Here is a 14425-nt window from a genome sequence, read left to right as displayed (position 1 = left end):
TTACAACAGGTGAGATTTTGTTTGTGGCTACAGGGCGCCATCTGCTGGTATTCAAAGAAACTCACTCATTTTTAATGAAGGTTTAAGTGAGAAACATACTTAAAAAGACCCTGAAATGAACAGCAATTTCTTGGTGTGATGTTTAGTTAGAATAATAATTTAAATTCTGCAAATTCTGTCTAATTTTAATTTCCTTTTGTTAAAATAATAATAATAATAAATTACTAACATCATTACATTTATTTCCAAAATATTTAATTCTGAATAATGTTGAAAAAAAGTCTAGTCTTCAGTTATAATAATAATAATATTCATTCATTTATATTTTGGCTTAGTCCCTTTATTAACCAGGGGTTGCCACAGCGGAATAAAACTGCCAACCCATCCAGGATACGTTTTACGCAGTGGATGCCCTTCCAGCTGCAACCCATCACCAGGAAACACCCACACACGCACATCAAACTAGAGACCTTCTTGCTGTGTGGCGATTGTGCTACCCACTATATGCCATCATGCTGACCATTAATAATAATAAAATTAATTGTTATTATTATTATTATCTTTATTACCAATATATAACTGAATAATTATAACTGAAATTTAAGTCTGGTTTTAATTTATTTTATCATAATAATAGTAAGAGTAATTCCATGCAAATGTTAACCATGCCATCAAAAATTTTTTAGTTTTCACCAAAATAGAGAAACCATTTCTACTGTGTGTGTGTGTGTGTGTGTGTGTGTGTGTGTGTGTGTGTGTGTGTGTGTGTGTGTGTGTGTGTGTGTGCGTAAGCAAGTATTTACAGTACTTCAAAAATACTCAAAATGTCTTTGTCAGTGTTTTCAAACTATTATGTTTGATTTACCAAAGTCACATAACCGGCAATTTCACATGTCACATCCATAACAGAAATGTGTCACATCCATAACAAAGCTTTTTCCTTATAAATGCACAAATGTCCAATAAAATAAAATTTACAATTTATTTTTACAAAGTATGTCATATACTGTAAACTCATGCTTTGTCACAATAAACCGACACAATAAACTAACATACTTTTTTTGTCACATCCATAATAACGCATGTTTATTTTCCTGATTTAAAATATAATAAATGTTTGCTGATATTTTTCTGATTCCATAACTCTGTGGTTAGTTGTTTTGGAAAATATAAACAGATGTTTCATTATAAAAGCAACAAATTTCTATTTGAATTTATGTTTTGGGTTTTTACTGCAAATGCCACATCCATAATGCTGGAACTGCTCGATAAAAATAAACTACTGTTCTCATCAAATTTATTACTCAAATATTAAATTTTAAACAATGTTGAAAAATGTCATTCTAGTTTTTATTTCCTTTAGTAGTTATAATAATAATAATAATAATAATTATTATTATTATTATATTTATAACCAAAATATTTAAAACTGAATAATGATGAATTTAAGTCTAGTTTTAAATTTCGTTTAGTAATAATTAAATAATAATAAACATATTGAAAATATTGTTTTCAAATTACCCAAATAATGAATAATTAAAAAATGTCATTCTAGTTTTTATTTCCTTTAGTTATAATAGGCAAATAATAATAACAACAACTATTGTTGTTGTAGTTATCATTATCATTTTTATTACCAAAATTTTTCAAACTGAATAACAACGAATATTGCTAAAAAATACAAGTCCTGTCAAAAATTACATTTAGTTATAATATTATTAATAAAATAATAATAATAATTAGTAGTAGTAGTATTATTTGTTCATATTATTATTGTTATATGACTGATATTATTAGTAGTGGAGGTAGTAGTATTAGTAGTGGTTATTATGATCATATTATCATCATCATCATCATCAAGTTGTCTCAGTGTTAAATGATCATAGTATAAATTATTTAGGTTTTTAAAAAGTACAAATTTAGTGCTCTTTCACTATAATGTCTCTGCATGTTTTATCATTACTTTTTTACAATGAATAATTTAATAATTTAATTTATTAGGAATTGTGGAATTGTGATTTCCATGATAATTGTTTATTAAATGCATTAAGTATATTAATTGATACATACATGTTAGCCTTACGAATACATGGATGTAGACAGTTCTTTATAAAAAATAAAAAAAAACAGCTTGATTGCCAAAAACTCAAAATGAAACAAAAACACCTACATCCCTCTGTTTTTTTTTCCTCCAAAATGAATTGGCAAAATAGCTACTACTAAACATGGCTGTTTCTCGTTTGATTCCCCACAGCTGATGAACAGATATCCATGAACAGTTCCTAGAATGAGCGTTAATGCTTATAAATTACAGTGGTTGACCAAAGAAACCTCTGGGTGGTGTAAGTTCTTTTTGTGCCTTGTATTCTCAGCACGTCTGATTTCTCCTCACAGTTCTCAAAGATGTTGAGGCCCTGCTTCGCCTCAGGACAATTGAGACACTGCGCTGCAATCAAAGGCAGCAGACGCTTATTGATGCTGGAGGAGGAAGCATGCGGTAGTACGTGAACTTTTGAACAACATAATTCATGCAATGATTTTGTTTTATTACATATACTGTAAAGATCTTTTTCTCTCCCTTAGGCCTTTGGAAGATCGACTCTTTCCTGAAAGACAGCAGAAGTTTTAAACGACTCAAAGGTGAGTTAAGATAAACATTTTTAAGACAAGAGCCTTTCATATTTGTTTCTCAATATTATTTTTCATGTAGTGTGTAATGCAGCTGTTTGTTTAACCTTTGTATGATGTTGGGGATGTTTTCATCCACTCTGGGTTGATATTGAGTCTTACTATGGCCACAACTTATTCTGTGTTGCAGCAAATGGAATAGTTTTTGGTGACAACTTATCTTGACACATATTTTGGGAAAATGCTTTGAAAATTTTCCAAAATTCAACAATACACTGTAAATTTACTACCCTTTCGTTTTGTTGGTGGCTGTTTTTGCCCCAATGACTTCTATTATAATGATATTTGATTGCAAAGTCATGACAACATATAAACATGCTTTCTTGATTGTTGCTGGTTTTCCCTGTTGGGAAGAAGTCATTTGTGTGTGTATGTAAGATACCTTTATGCATCTTGATATGTCAGAGAAAATCTAAATAAGCATCTTTACTTTCAGAAGTGTATTTATGCACACAATCTGCTGTTTTACTTCATAGAAGTCCACATACAAGTCAGAAACTTATTTACACAGACCTATCTAAAGGACTAACGCTACCAACGGATCATCAACAGTAAAATTGACACATTTTACACCTTCCCAACAGGGAGAACCACCAACATGAATGCATGAGTATATGGTGTCATGGTTTTGCAATCAAAAAACGTCATTATAATGAAAGTCAATTGAGCAAAAACAACCACCAACATAACACGAGGTTAGTAAATTGGAACTGTACACAACAGTAAGGCGACAGTGCTAACCACTAAGCCACCGCTGTCACCCATAATGTAATAGCATAAGGTAATATAAGTTTTTTGTTTTGTTTGACTTGGATGTATGTACTGTACAGTAATCTATATTGTAGGAGACCTCTGAAACCAAAATATGAACATTAACAAAATAGGGATATTTTAGTTATGAATAAATGTTGAGAAAAAAGACAATCCAACAAATACGTAAACAGTTTTAAGAGGAAACCACTGTTTGATTTCTAACTAAGTTAATTAATCTAGCTAGCTAGCTGTTAGCCATTACCTGTTATCTAGTTCACGATAAACAGCTTTGGATTTCTTATCATTGCACTGAGACCATCAGCTGTGTGATGCAACTATTCTGTATTCTAATGCCATAGCACAGAAAAATTATGAGCCTGTCTGGCCCAAGGAAGCTGTTCATAAATCACAATAAAAACAAAACACAACACACTGATTGTCTTTGATGATATTTTAAAGTATTTTGTTTATGTGGAAAACCCATTTTAAGTTTCCTATACGAGAAACAATTCTCATTTGCAAATATGACACTCAATCTCACACTGAAAACAAAAAATATTTTGTCCTGTTGTTTATTACAACTAAGTAAAGTCTTAAATCACCATACATTTATATGACATCAAAACAGACTTAAGATATTAAGTTTCATTCTCTTAAAACATGTATCGAGACAGAATGTAACAGCAAAAAATGTCTTTATCAGTACTTTCTTTACCTCATTGAATTGCTTAAAACAAGAAAAAAAGTTTAATAAATTAAATAAACAATCAGGAATATCTTAGATCTTTTAGCTTCTCAAGTAAATTTAAATTCAGGGCTCGACAATAAGGATTGCCCGCTGGTCTGTGCGAGACACTCGGGACAGTATACAGGATGGTTATTGGTCTGATCGGGCCAGTGCTGCCTTGTCACTAAAGATAAATTTGACTGACTATTTGTCGATTGCATGCAAATACAGGGTGCTTTAATGCCAAGACATTTGTTTCGGAACCGGTCTCGTTTGCCCAGTTAGCGCAGTCCGTCTTTCAAATGTGAAACACGCATGGAACTCACCCCAGTCACTGTCATTAGTTGTCATAACTCTGTTATCAATTTTTTTTAATCATTCATTCATTCATTCATTCATTTATTCTCTTTTCGGCTTAGTCGCTTTATTAATCTGGAGTCGCCACAGGGGAATGAACAACCAACATATCCAGCTTATGTTTTGGGAAACATCCATACAAACGCATTCACACTCATACACTACAGACAATTTAGCTTACCTAATTCAACTACAACACATGTTTTTGGACTTGTTGGGGAAATTGGAGCACCCAGAGAAAACCCATGCGAACACAGGGAGAACATGTAAACTCCACATAGAAATGCCAACTGACCAAGCCAGAGCTCGAACCAGTGACCTTCTTGCTGTGAGGCGATTGTGCTACCCACTGCACCATCGTGCTGCCCTTTTTAAAATCAATTTAAGTTAATATATACACATTTCATATATGCAGGATTTCATCTCTGTTATTCACAGACGATGTTGTTCGGTTAGCTTCATTGAACATGGACCTTCAGCATTTGCCGAAAGGCAAAGCTCTCAATGTACTGGTCAATCTTTGTTCCTACTCTCACCTATGGTCATGAGCTTTGGGTCATGATGACTCATGACCAAAAGGACAAGATCTTGGATACAAGTGGCCGAAATGAGTTTCCTTCGCATGGTGTCAGGGGGCAAAATACATACAGAAAATAAAATACAGACAGTGCAAATAAAATAACAGTGCAGAGAAAATACAGACAGTGCAAAATACAACAGCATACTCCTCAAAATTTTTTTTATAAATAACTGGACAATGTGAAATTAACAGCAATATGTACAATGAATAGGTGTCCACATAGTTGTAGGCAGTGTTGTTTTAAGTATGGATTGGTTAAAGTGCAGTGCATGCTACATATTGATGGTGTGCAGTGAGGGGTATGGAAGTGTCTGTGTGGGGTGCGTTAAGTGTTCATCAGTCTAATAATCTGAGGGAAGAAACTTTCCTTTAGCCGTCTAGTGCGTGACCAGATGCTGCGGAACCGTCTGCCTGAGGGTAGCAAAGAGAAAAGACTATGGCTTAGGTAGCTGGAGTTGCTGATAATTCTCTTGGCTTTCCTCACACACCGCCTGTTGTAAATGTCCTGGAGGGAGGGAAGCTCACCTCCTACTACGCGTACAGCAGTTCGCACAATCCTATGTAGGCCTTTGTGATTGCTGCTGGTGCTATTTCCATTCCAGGTGGTGATACAGCCAGTCAGGATACTCTCTAGAGTGCAGGTGTAGAACGAACGGAGGATGTGGGGGGCTCATTCCAAACCGCCTGAGTCGCCTGAGGAAGAAGAGGCGTTGTTCTGCCTTCCTCAACACTGCGTCTGTGTGAGCAGTCCATGTCAAATCCTTAGCGATGTGTACTCCAAGAAACTTGAAAGTGCTGACTCTCTCCACTGGTGTCCCGTTGATGGTGATGGGGGTGTGTTCTCTCTTCTCTCTCCTGAATCCACCACCAGCTCCTTGGTTTTGCTGATGTTGAGTGAGAGGTGGTTTTACACACCACTGCGTCAGAGTGTGCACCTCCTCTCTGTAGGCCATCTCATCCTTATCTGTGATTAGGCCCACCACCGTTGTGTCATCAGCCAATTTAACGATGACGTTGGAGCTGTGTTTGGCTGTACAGTCATGTGTGTACAGGGAGTACAGGAGTGGGCTGAGAACACAGCCCTGTGGAGCACCAGTGTTGAGGATCGGTTTGGATGATGTAATGTTGTTCATTCTGACCACCTGGCGTCTGCTTAACAGGAAGTCCAGGATCCAGTTGCACAGAGAGCTGTGTAGACCCAGATCCTGGAGCTTCACCACCAGCTTGGCAGGCACTATGGTGTTGAATGCTGAGCTGTAGTCCACAAACATCGTTCTCACATATGTGTTTTTGTTTTCCAGGTGAGACAGAGCAGTGTGCAAGGTGAAAGCAATTGCATCATCAGTGGAGCGATTATTCCTGTATGCAAATTGCAGAGGGTCAGTGTGAGCGGGCAGTACAGAGCAGATGTGCTTTTTAATCAACTTTTCAAAGCACTTGCTGAAGATGGGTGTCAAAGCAACTGGACGCCAGTCATTCAAGCATGTGGTTTTTGCTGATTTCGATATGGACACAGTAGTAGCTGTCTTAAAGCATGTGGGAACCACAGACCGAGAGAGCGAGAGGTTTAAGATGTCCGTGAAAACCCCCGCTAGCTGGTGTGCGCATGCTTAAAGTACACGTCCAGGTATGCCATCTGGGCCCATAGCTTTCCGGATGTTCACGCGACGGAAAGATTTTCTTACGTCCGCTACAGGAACAGAGTGCTGGCGGTTTCGGTTTCGGCCGCGGGAGCACGCAGTGTGTGGGCGCTGTCCTGGGCTTTAAAGCGGGTGTAGAACGAGTTAAGCTCGTCCGGGAGAGATGCAGCAAAGTTTACAGTGGCCGCGGTTTGTTACTTTTAAAGTCTGTGATGTAATTAAGTCCCTGCCACATGCGCCTTACATTATTGGTGTTAAGTTGACCCTCTTCCTTGTCTCTGTATTAAAGTTTTGCTGCTTTGATGATTTTCGTGAGGTTGTAATTTGCTTGTTTTTGTTCCTTAGCATTTCTGGATTTATAGGTGGAAGCTCGCACTGATAGGGCTGTTCGAACTTCGCCATTGATCCATGGATTTTTGGTTGGGGTAGATACGGACAGTTTTTGTTGGGACCACTACTTCTATGCATTTCCTGATGAAGCATGTGACGTTGTCTGAGTACACATCAATGTCATCATCACACACTGCCAGGAACATATCCCAGTCCACGTGATCAAAACAGTTTTGAAGTATGGAATCTGATTGGTCTGTCCAGCTCTGAAACGTCCTGAGGGTGGGTGGTACCCGTTTCAGTTTCTGCCTGTAAGCAGGCAAGAGCAGAACAGAAGAGTGATCTGATTTGCCAAACGGTGGGCGGGGGAGGGATTTGTATGCATCTGGGACGGGGAATAGCAATGGTCCAAAATCCGGTCACCACGCGTGTTTGTAATGTTGTGTTGATAGTATTTTGGAGCGATTTTCCTGAGATTGGTGTTGTTAAAGTCCCCTCTAACAATAAATGCTGCCTCCGGGTGAGCAGTTTCCTGCTCGCTTATGCTCCCGTACAGTTCCCTGAGCGCCTGCTCTGTGTTGGCTTGAGGGGGATGAAAACAGCCGTAATGAAAACCGGTATGAACTCCCTTGGTAGCCAGTATGGCCGACACCGAAGCATAAGATATTCCAGATCAGAAGAACAAAATGATCTAACTGGGTGTATGTTCCTCTCATCACACCATGAGTTGTTATTAAAGAAACAAACACCTCCTCCTTTGCTTTTCCCTGTGAGTTCTTTCGTTCCATCCGCTGTGCACAGAGAACCCCGAAAGTTCAGCCACTGTGTCTGGTACCTCTGCAGATAGCCAGGTTTCTGTAAGGCAGCTAATGCTGCAGTTTCTTGTTACACGTTGGAGGGAAATGTGCGCCCAAAGTTCGCAAAGTTTGTTGTCCAGTGACTGAACGGTAGCCAGCAGAATTTTGGGGAGCGGAGGTAGAAACCCACAGCGTCTCAGTCTGACGAAGACGCCAGCTCACTTTCCTCTTTTCCGGCTCTGGGTTTCCTTCGTCGCTTCAGTTGTGTGACCCAGACAAAGGGCTCTGTTGCTGTGTTTGTAAACAGAGCGTCATTAAAGAACTCAAAGTCCGGTCTTCAATGTGCAATGAGGAGCCAATTTCCCGTAGTGTGTGTCTCTGTCGTAGGTAATAAGAGTGTGTACATTCAGCACGAAAAACGACAAAAATACAAGTAAAACACACAAAATGCAACATTTTTGCTGGGAGCTCACAACACGGTGGCCATGCTCAGAGCTATCTTGATGACATATAGACAGGGTGAGGAGCTCTGTCACCCGGGAGGAACTCGGAGTACAGCTGCTTCTCCTACACATCGAGAGAAGTCAGCTGAAGTGGCTCAGACATCTGTTTCGGATGCCTCCAGGACACCTACCTAGGGAGGTGTTCCAGGCAAGTCCCACTAGGAGGAGGCCTCGAGGAAGACCTAGGAAAAGCTGGGGGGACTATGTCTCTCGGCTGGCCTGGGAACGTCTCGGGATCCCCCTAAGGGAGCTGGAGGAAGTGTCTGGGGCAAGGGAAGTCTGGAGTTCTCTCCTAAGACTGCTGGCCCTGCGACCCGGCCCGGAGAAGCAGATGATAATGACATGACATATACAGCAGGGGTGCATTTCTTGGCACAACACTGGTTCATCTGTTATTTCTCTATGTAATCCTATAATACATAATTCTAGCCAATGTTTTTTAACAGATTGATTAATTCAATAGATAGATTTTTATATATATAAAATGTCAGTTGTATTTAAAGAAAGGTTATGCTGAATAAAAACTGTTGGCAGGGCAAGTAAAAATTTTAACCACTGGCCAGATCAGGCCAGTAGAAAATATCCTTAGCGTTAAACCCTGATATTGATTTAATAATGTAAATTTATTTGTACTTCAAAACTGTTATATATCATTTAAAATACTTATTATTAGACATTTTGTATGATGTAAAGTGCAAACTTAGTTAATTAAAAGTATTAATTTCATGAATGCGTTCCAACCCAATGATAACCAAAAATCGCATAAGATCTTTTATTTATAATTGAGATCTCTTGATTAATATCTCTGTTGTTTCTCCTGGATGCTGATGAGATTAAATGAGATTTAAACTTCTCACATTTTACGCCAGAGAATGAAAACAAATCTCATTTAAAAAAAACACAACAAAGTCAGAGATCTCAATATGAACTCGAACATTCCTCATCAAACATTTCTGACAAGACCAAACAATCTGAGATATGCTGTGACGCAATTATGCGAAAGATCTGAAACAAACTAAAACATAACCTTAATTAAATGTGATCATGGAACTATCATCAGCAAAGTTTGCGACTGAAAAGTGTGACCCTTTAAATGAGACACATTATGTAATCGTTAACACATGCGCTCATGCAGAAAGAATCACGCTGACTAACAAAAACAGGACAAAACCTGCTTTCACTACACTTAGCCCTGAAACGGAAACAGTAATTGATAGAAGTTTAACAGAAAGAAAACGATGGGTAAGAAAGAAAAGTACTGTTCCTTTCATCATACACACATACACAAACACACACACAGAAGTGACTCTAGGTGTTCTCCTCCTCTCTCAAGCTTTCCTAATTGGCCACATGCTGAGTAATGTGACCAATGAGTTTCAGGGCCGGCTCTTTTCATTGCATGTGTGTGTGTTTGCAGGAGTTTCTTCAGTGCATCTGACTCTGGTGTCTCCTACTGAAGGATCTAGCTTGGTTTTACACTGTGACCGAGGATCTGCGGTTCCTCAAGATCTAGATCCTTCTTCAACATCCTAGAAGCTTTCACACTTCATTTGAGAACACTGAGGAATCACCTTTAAAAAGCCCAAAGAAAGAAATCGGGTGAGTAAATCTAGCTTTTTTATGGTCCGTTAGCAAGATTATTCGGTAATATTTATAGCTAGAAAATAAAAATCAGAGATATCTTGCATTGGGTGAGCATGACTAATCACAGTCTGAGCGGACAAACTCTCTATTGAAAACAAATCAGCACAGGGCAGTGTTTGTGTTTGCATGCATGTGTGTGTGTCCGTGAATCACTTTATTCATTAAGGATGCATTTCGTAACATTTTTGGATTTTTTTTCCCCCTCTCATTTTTTGCCTCAAAGCAATGGATCATCCTTTTGTGACCTTTTTTGTTGTTCACACAGACACTGTCGTCATTTAACAAGCTTCTTGCCTCTTCCAATATGACTCTTTGTTTTTTTTTCCTGGAACACAAAAGGTGACTTTATTGATAAACATTTGGGCTGAAAATGAAATTCAATGAGGACAGGGTCCGTCAAGCTGTATACTGACAAAACTTATCACCACCAACATGACTTTTGCACTGTATAAACACTAAAAAGGAAATAAAAAGTCAAAAACTAGTAATAATAATGATAACAAAACCTTTCATTAGGCCATATTCACCACATAAAAGTATAATACGGCTTCAGAATCATTTGAATTTAGAGTAAATAAGCAAATAATAAAAAATAATTATAACAATACAGTTTTAAGTAAGCTCTATTCATCAATAAACTGTGAAATAGGATTCCAGTATACTTTATGAGTCATATAAACTGATTTAATTTTAATATTATGATATTCTTGTCATTTTTCAGACCTAAAACATATTCCCTAAATCTTTTTCAAAGAAAAGCACTAATAAATAAATACACATCTATAAATTTAATTACTAAAAATAATAAACAAATTATGTTTATTTATTATGTACGTTTTTTTAGGGGGGGGATATATGTCCTTTAAATGTCCACATACCTATTCTCTTCTTTTCCTGACTTTCATCACACACACACACACACACACACACAAACACACTCAAAATAATCATTTACCCATGAGCACACCAGACTCATTTGCACTCTGACACATTGAACTGTGTGCAGTGGAGAATCACTCAGTTTTAATCAGACCAGATCTCTGGTTAAACTGGTAACTAAAATCACTGAAACAAAACGCATTTTTTTCCATTCTAGTCCATCCTGAAGTTCACATAAGTAAACCATGCACGACATGTGCTAAAGTTCAGCCAATACAGTACTTACAGTAACTGACAGCAGCCATCAAACACACTCTCTCTCTCTCACACACACACACACACACACACACACACACACACACACACACACACACACACACACACACAAAGGTCCAGGTTAATCTTACATCCAGGAATCAGCTACTCATTGTTTTGCTATTGTTTCTCATGTGTTGAAGTAAGCTTTCACAAGGTGAGGTGTCATTGAAGTAGCTTAATAATTGTAGAGCTCTGTGAGATGTCAATCAAAGATATGACTGATTAAAGGAGAAAAATAAGGAGAAAATAAAAAACAGCTAGAAATACAATGCTGAAATGTGATTTAATTTATTTAATAATCACCACATTTCTTTTTCAAACTTTCAAGTCATTTGTAAATTTTTACCTGGTCATTATAGGTGACAGAAATATATTGTTATATTTATGGAGGAAATTAAAAAGCGCCACAATGTTTAGCTGCTCTGCGTTTAGCTAAGGTAAATAGTCTACCGTTGTTACTGAAATGCATGTAACAATCCGTACAACGTGTGAAGCTGATCGGTTGGTTCTTCTGAAAAGTTGAGATCATTTTCAAATCGCTATGCTGTAGGCGAGAGCATACTTTTACTTTAGTTATCAAAGGAAGGCTCTGTCCAGTCTAGCCAAGCTTAACTGTCAAGCTATAAATGCTTTAAAATGCTGAAAACTGTATCTTTCTTTTATTCTGAACATGTAAATGCTTAAAGGAACACTCTTTTTTTAAATATGCCCTTGTGCCAGTTCATTTAGAGTTAAGCAGTTGAGTTTTACCACTTTTTAATTTGTTCAACCGATCCACGGGTCTGGCAGCAGCACTTTTAGCTTAGCTTAGCAAAAATCATTAAATCAAATTAGACCATTAGCATCTCACTTAAAATGACTAAAGGATTTAATCATTTTTATATTCAAAGCTTGAAACTTATGTTATTAAATCTTGTACTAGGCTGATATGGCTAGGAACTATACTCTCATTCCAGCGTAATAATTAATAGTATTTTGTGCCATACCATGGCTACAGCAGGCAAAATTATATTACACAGTGTCTGTAAATAGTCCCCAGCACCAAGCCCTAAACTTGCACCACCACAATCTGCATAATATCAAATTAATGACAATAAAAATCTGAAAAAGCAGGTGCAATGACATTACACAGACTCTAACTGGTGGTGCAGGGGTAGGGCTTGGTGCTGGGAACTGTTTACAAGCACTGCGTAATATAATTGGGTCTGCTGCAGCTATGGCATGGCACAATATTATTGTATTACTATGCCAGAGTAATATCGTATTTTATAGTATAGTTCCTATCCGTATCAGCCTAGTACATGATGTAATTACAGAAGAGTCAAGCTTTAAATATGAAAATTATTGAATCATTTGGTCATTTTTGAGCAAGATGCTAACTGTCTAATCTGTTTTATTGATTTATGCTAAGCTAAGCTAAATGTTCTTCTGCCAGATCCATAGATTGTCTAAATGGATTCGAAAAATGGTTACTGCTTAACTCTAAGGGACTTAGTAATGAGCCTGTAATCCAAAAAAGTGGAGGGTTCCTTAAAGAATGCAGGCTTTGGTACACGGCTTCATTGCTTCTTTGTCCTTATTTGTAAGTCGCTTTGGACAAAAGCGTCTGCTAAATGACTAAATGTAAATGTATCATCTGTATTAAAATACGTCAAATCAAATTATTATTAAATAAAAATTGTAAATAAATCATAGTGCAAGCTATATGCTAAAGAACATCAAAAGTTGAATTTGATCAATTTTAAAGCTAAATGATATTCCACGGTGCCTGTAAATAGTCCCCAGCACCAAAGTAATTTATTATTATGCCAGAATAATATAGTATAGTATAGTTTGTAGCTCTATCAACTTAGTATATGATGTAATTACAGAAGAGTTGAGCTTTAAACATGAAAATTACTGAATCATTTGGGCATTTTTGAGCGAGATACTAATGGTCCAATCTGATTTATTGATTTATGCTAAGCTAAGCTTAGCTAAATGTGCTTCCGGCAGATCCATAGATAGGCTAAATGTATTCAAAAAATGGTTACTGTTTAACTCTTTGGGACTCAGGAATGAGCTTATATTACAAAAAAAGTTGAGTGTTCCTTTAAGAATGCAGGCTTTGGTACATAGCTTCATCATGTGTATTGAAACTGCATTAAATTATATTAGCCTTAAAAATAAACAGTAAATAATTAATAGTGCAAGCTATATGCTAAAGCAGAGGTGTCCAAACTCGGTCCTGGAGGGCCGGTGTCTTGCAGATTTTAGTTCCAACTTGCATCAACACACCTGAAAGAATGTTTCTAGAAGGCCTAGCAAGAGTTTGATTAGCTAGCCCAGGTGTGTCTGATTGGGGTTAAAACTGAACTTTGCAATACAACGGCTCTCCAGGACCGAGTTTGGACACCTCTGCACTAAAAAAGCTTCATTTGTATAGCGCTTTTACAATGTCGATTGTGTCAAAGCAGCTTCACATAAATGGTCATAGTAACTGGAACAGTGTGGTTCAGGTTTTAGTGTTTAAGTTCAGTTCAGTTCAGTTTAGCTCAGTTCAGTGTGATTTAATCATTACTGAGAGTTCAAACACTGAAGAGAACATTCAAAAGTTGAATTAAATCAATTTTAAAGCTATAACAGCAAAACTTTCTAAATTATATTAACATATTATTGTTTTAAATATCATCCACGGGTCTGGTGGGAGCACTTTTAGCTTAGCTTAGCATAAATCATTAAATCGGATTAGACCATTAGCATCTTACTCAAAAATGACTGAAGAATTCAATAATTTTCATATTTAAAGCTTCAAACTTATTTTTGCATGATTAATTAAGATTAATAATATTATAAAGTATTATTCTGTTTCACTGATCGAGTGGTTTAATGATATAGATAAACTCCACCTATGTGTCACGTCAGCTCACCTGCTTACGCAAGGGCTTACAGGTGATGGGTGATCAGCTGGGAGGAGTAGCGGGGAAACAGATTTTTGACCGTGTTTGTTTGTAGCATTTGTAAGAAAATAAAGTTAATCTTGAGATATAAATGCTTGGACGCGTCATGAACATCACTGCTCCTGTCAAAACAGCTCCGTAATAACTAGAGGATGCTGGAGACCGTTATACTTATGTTGTTACATCTTGTACAAGACTGATATGGCTAGGAACTATAATCTTATTCCAGTGTAATATTAAATAGTATTTTGTGCCATACCATGGCTGCAG

At 37.2% G+C, this 14425-nt stretch overlaps 1 protein-coding gene across 4 annotated transcripts in view; it reads left to right on the top strand.

Moving 5' to 3' along the window:
- Window positions 1–14425, top strand: part of kcnj13 (potassium inwardly rectifying channel subfamily J member 13) — a 54516-nt gene that overhangs the window by 24320 nt on the left and 15771 nt on the right. For all 4 annotated transcript variants that reach the window (XM_009291899.5, XM_073923062.1, XM_073923061.1 and 1 more), the window contains 3 exons: window positions 2395–2500; window positions 2584–2640; window positions 9793–9974. The gene's annotated coding sequence lies outside the window, so the exon portion shown is untranslated. The remainder of the gene's footprint in view (window positions 1–2394; window positions 2501–2583; window positions 2641–9792; window positions 9975–14425) is intronic.

Source organism: Danio rerio, chromosome 15, assembly GCF_049306965.1.
Source record: "Danio rerio strain Tuebingen ecotype United States chromosome 15, GRCz12tu, whole genome shotgun sequence".
NCBI classification, from domain to species: Eukaryota; Metazoa; Chordata; class Actinopteri; order Cypriniformes; family Danionidae; genus Danio; species Danio rerio.
Note: the sequence above shows the minus strand (reverse complement) of the source record. Positions and strands in the feature narration are given on the sequence as shown.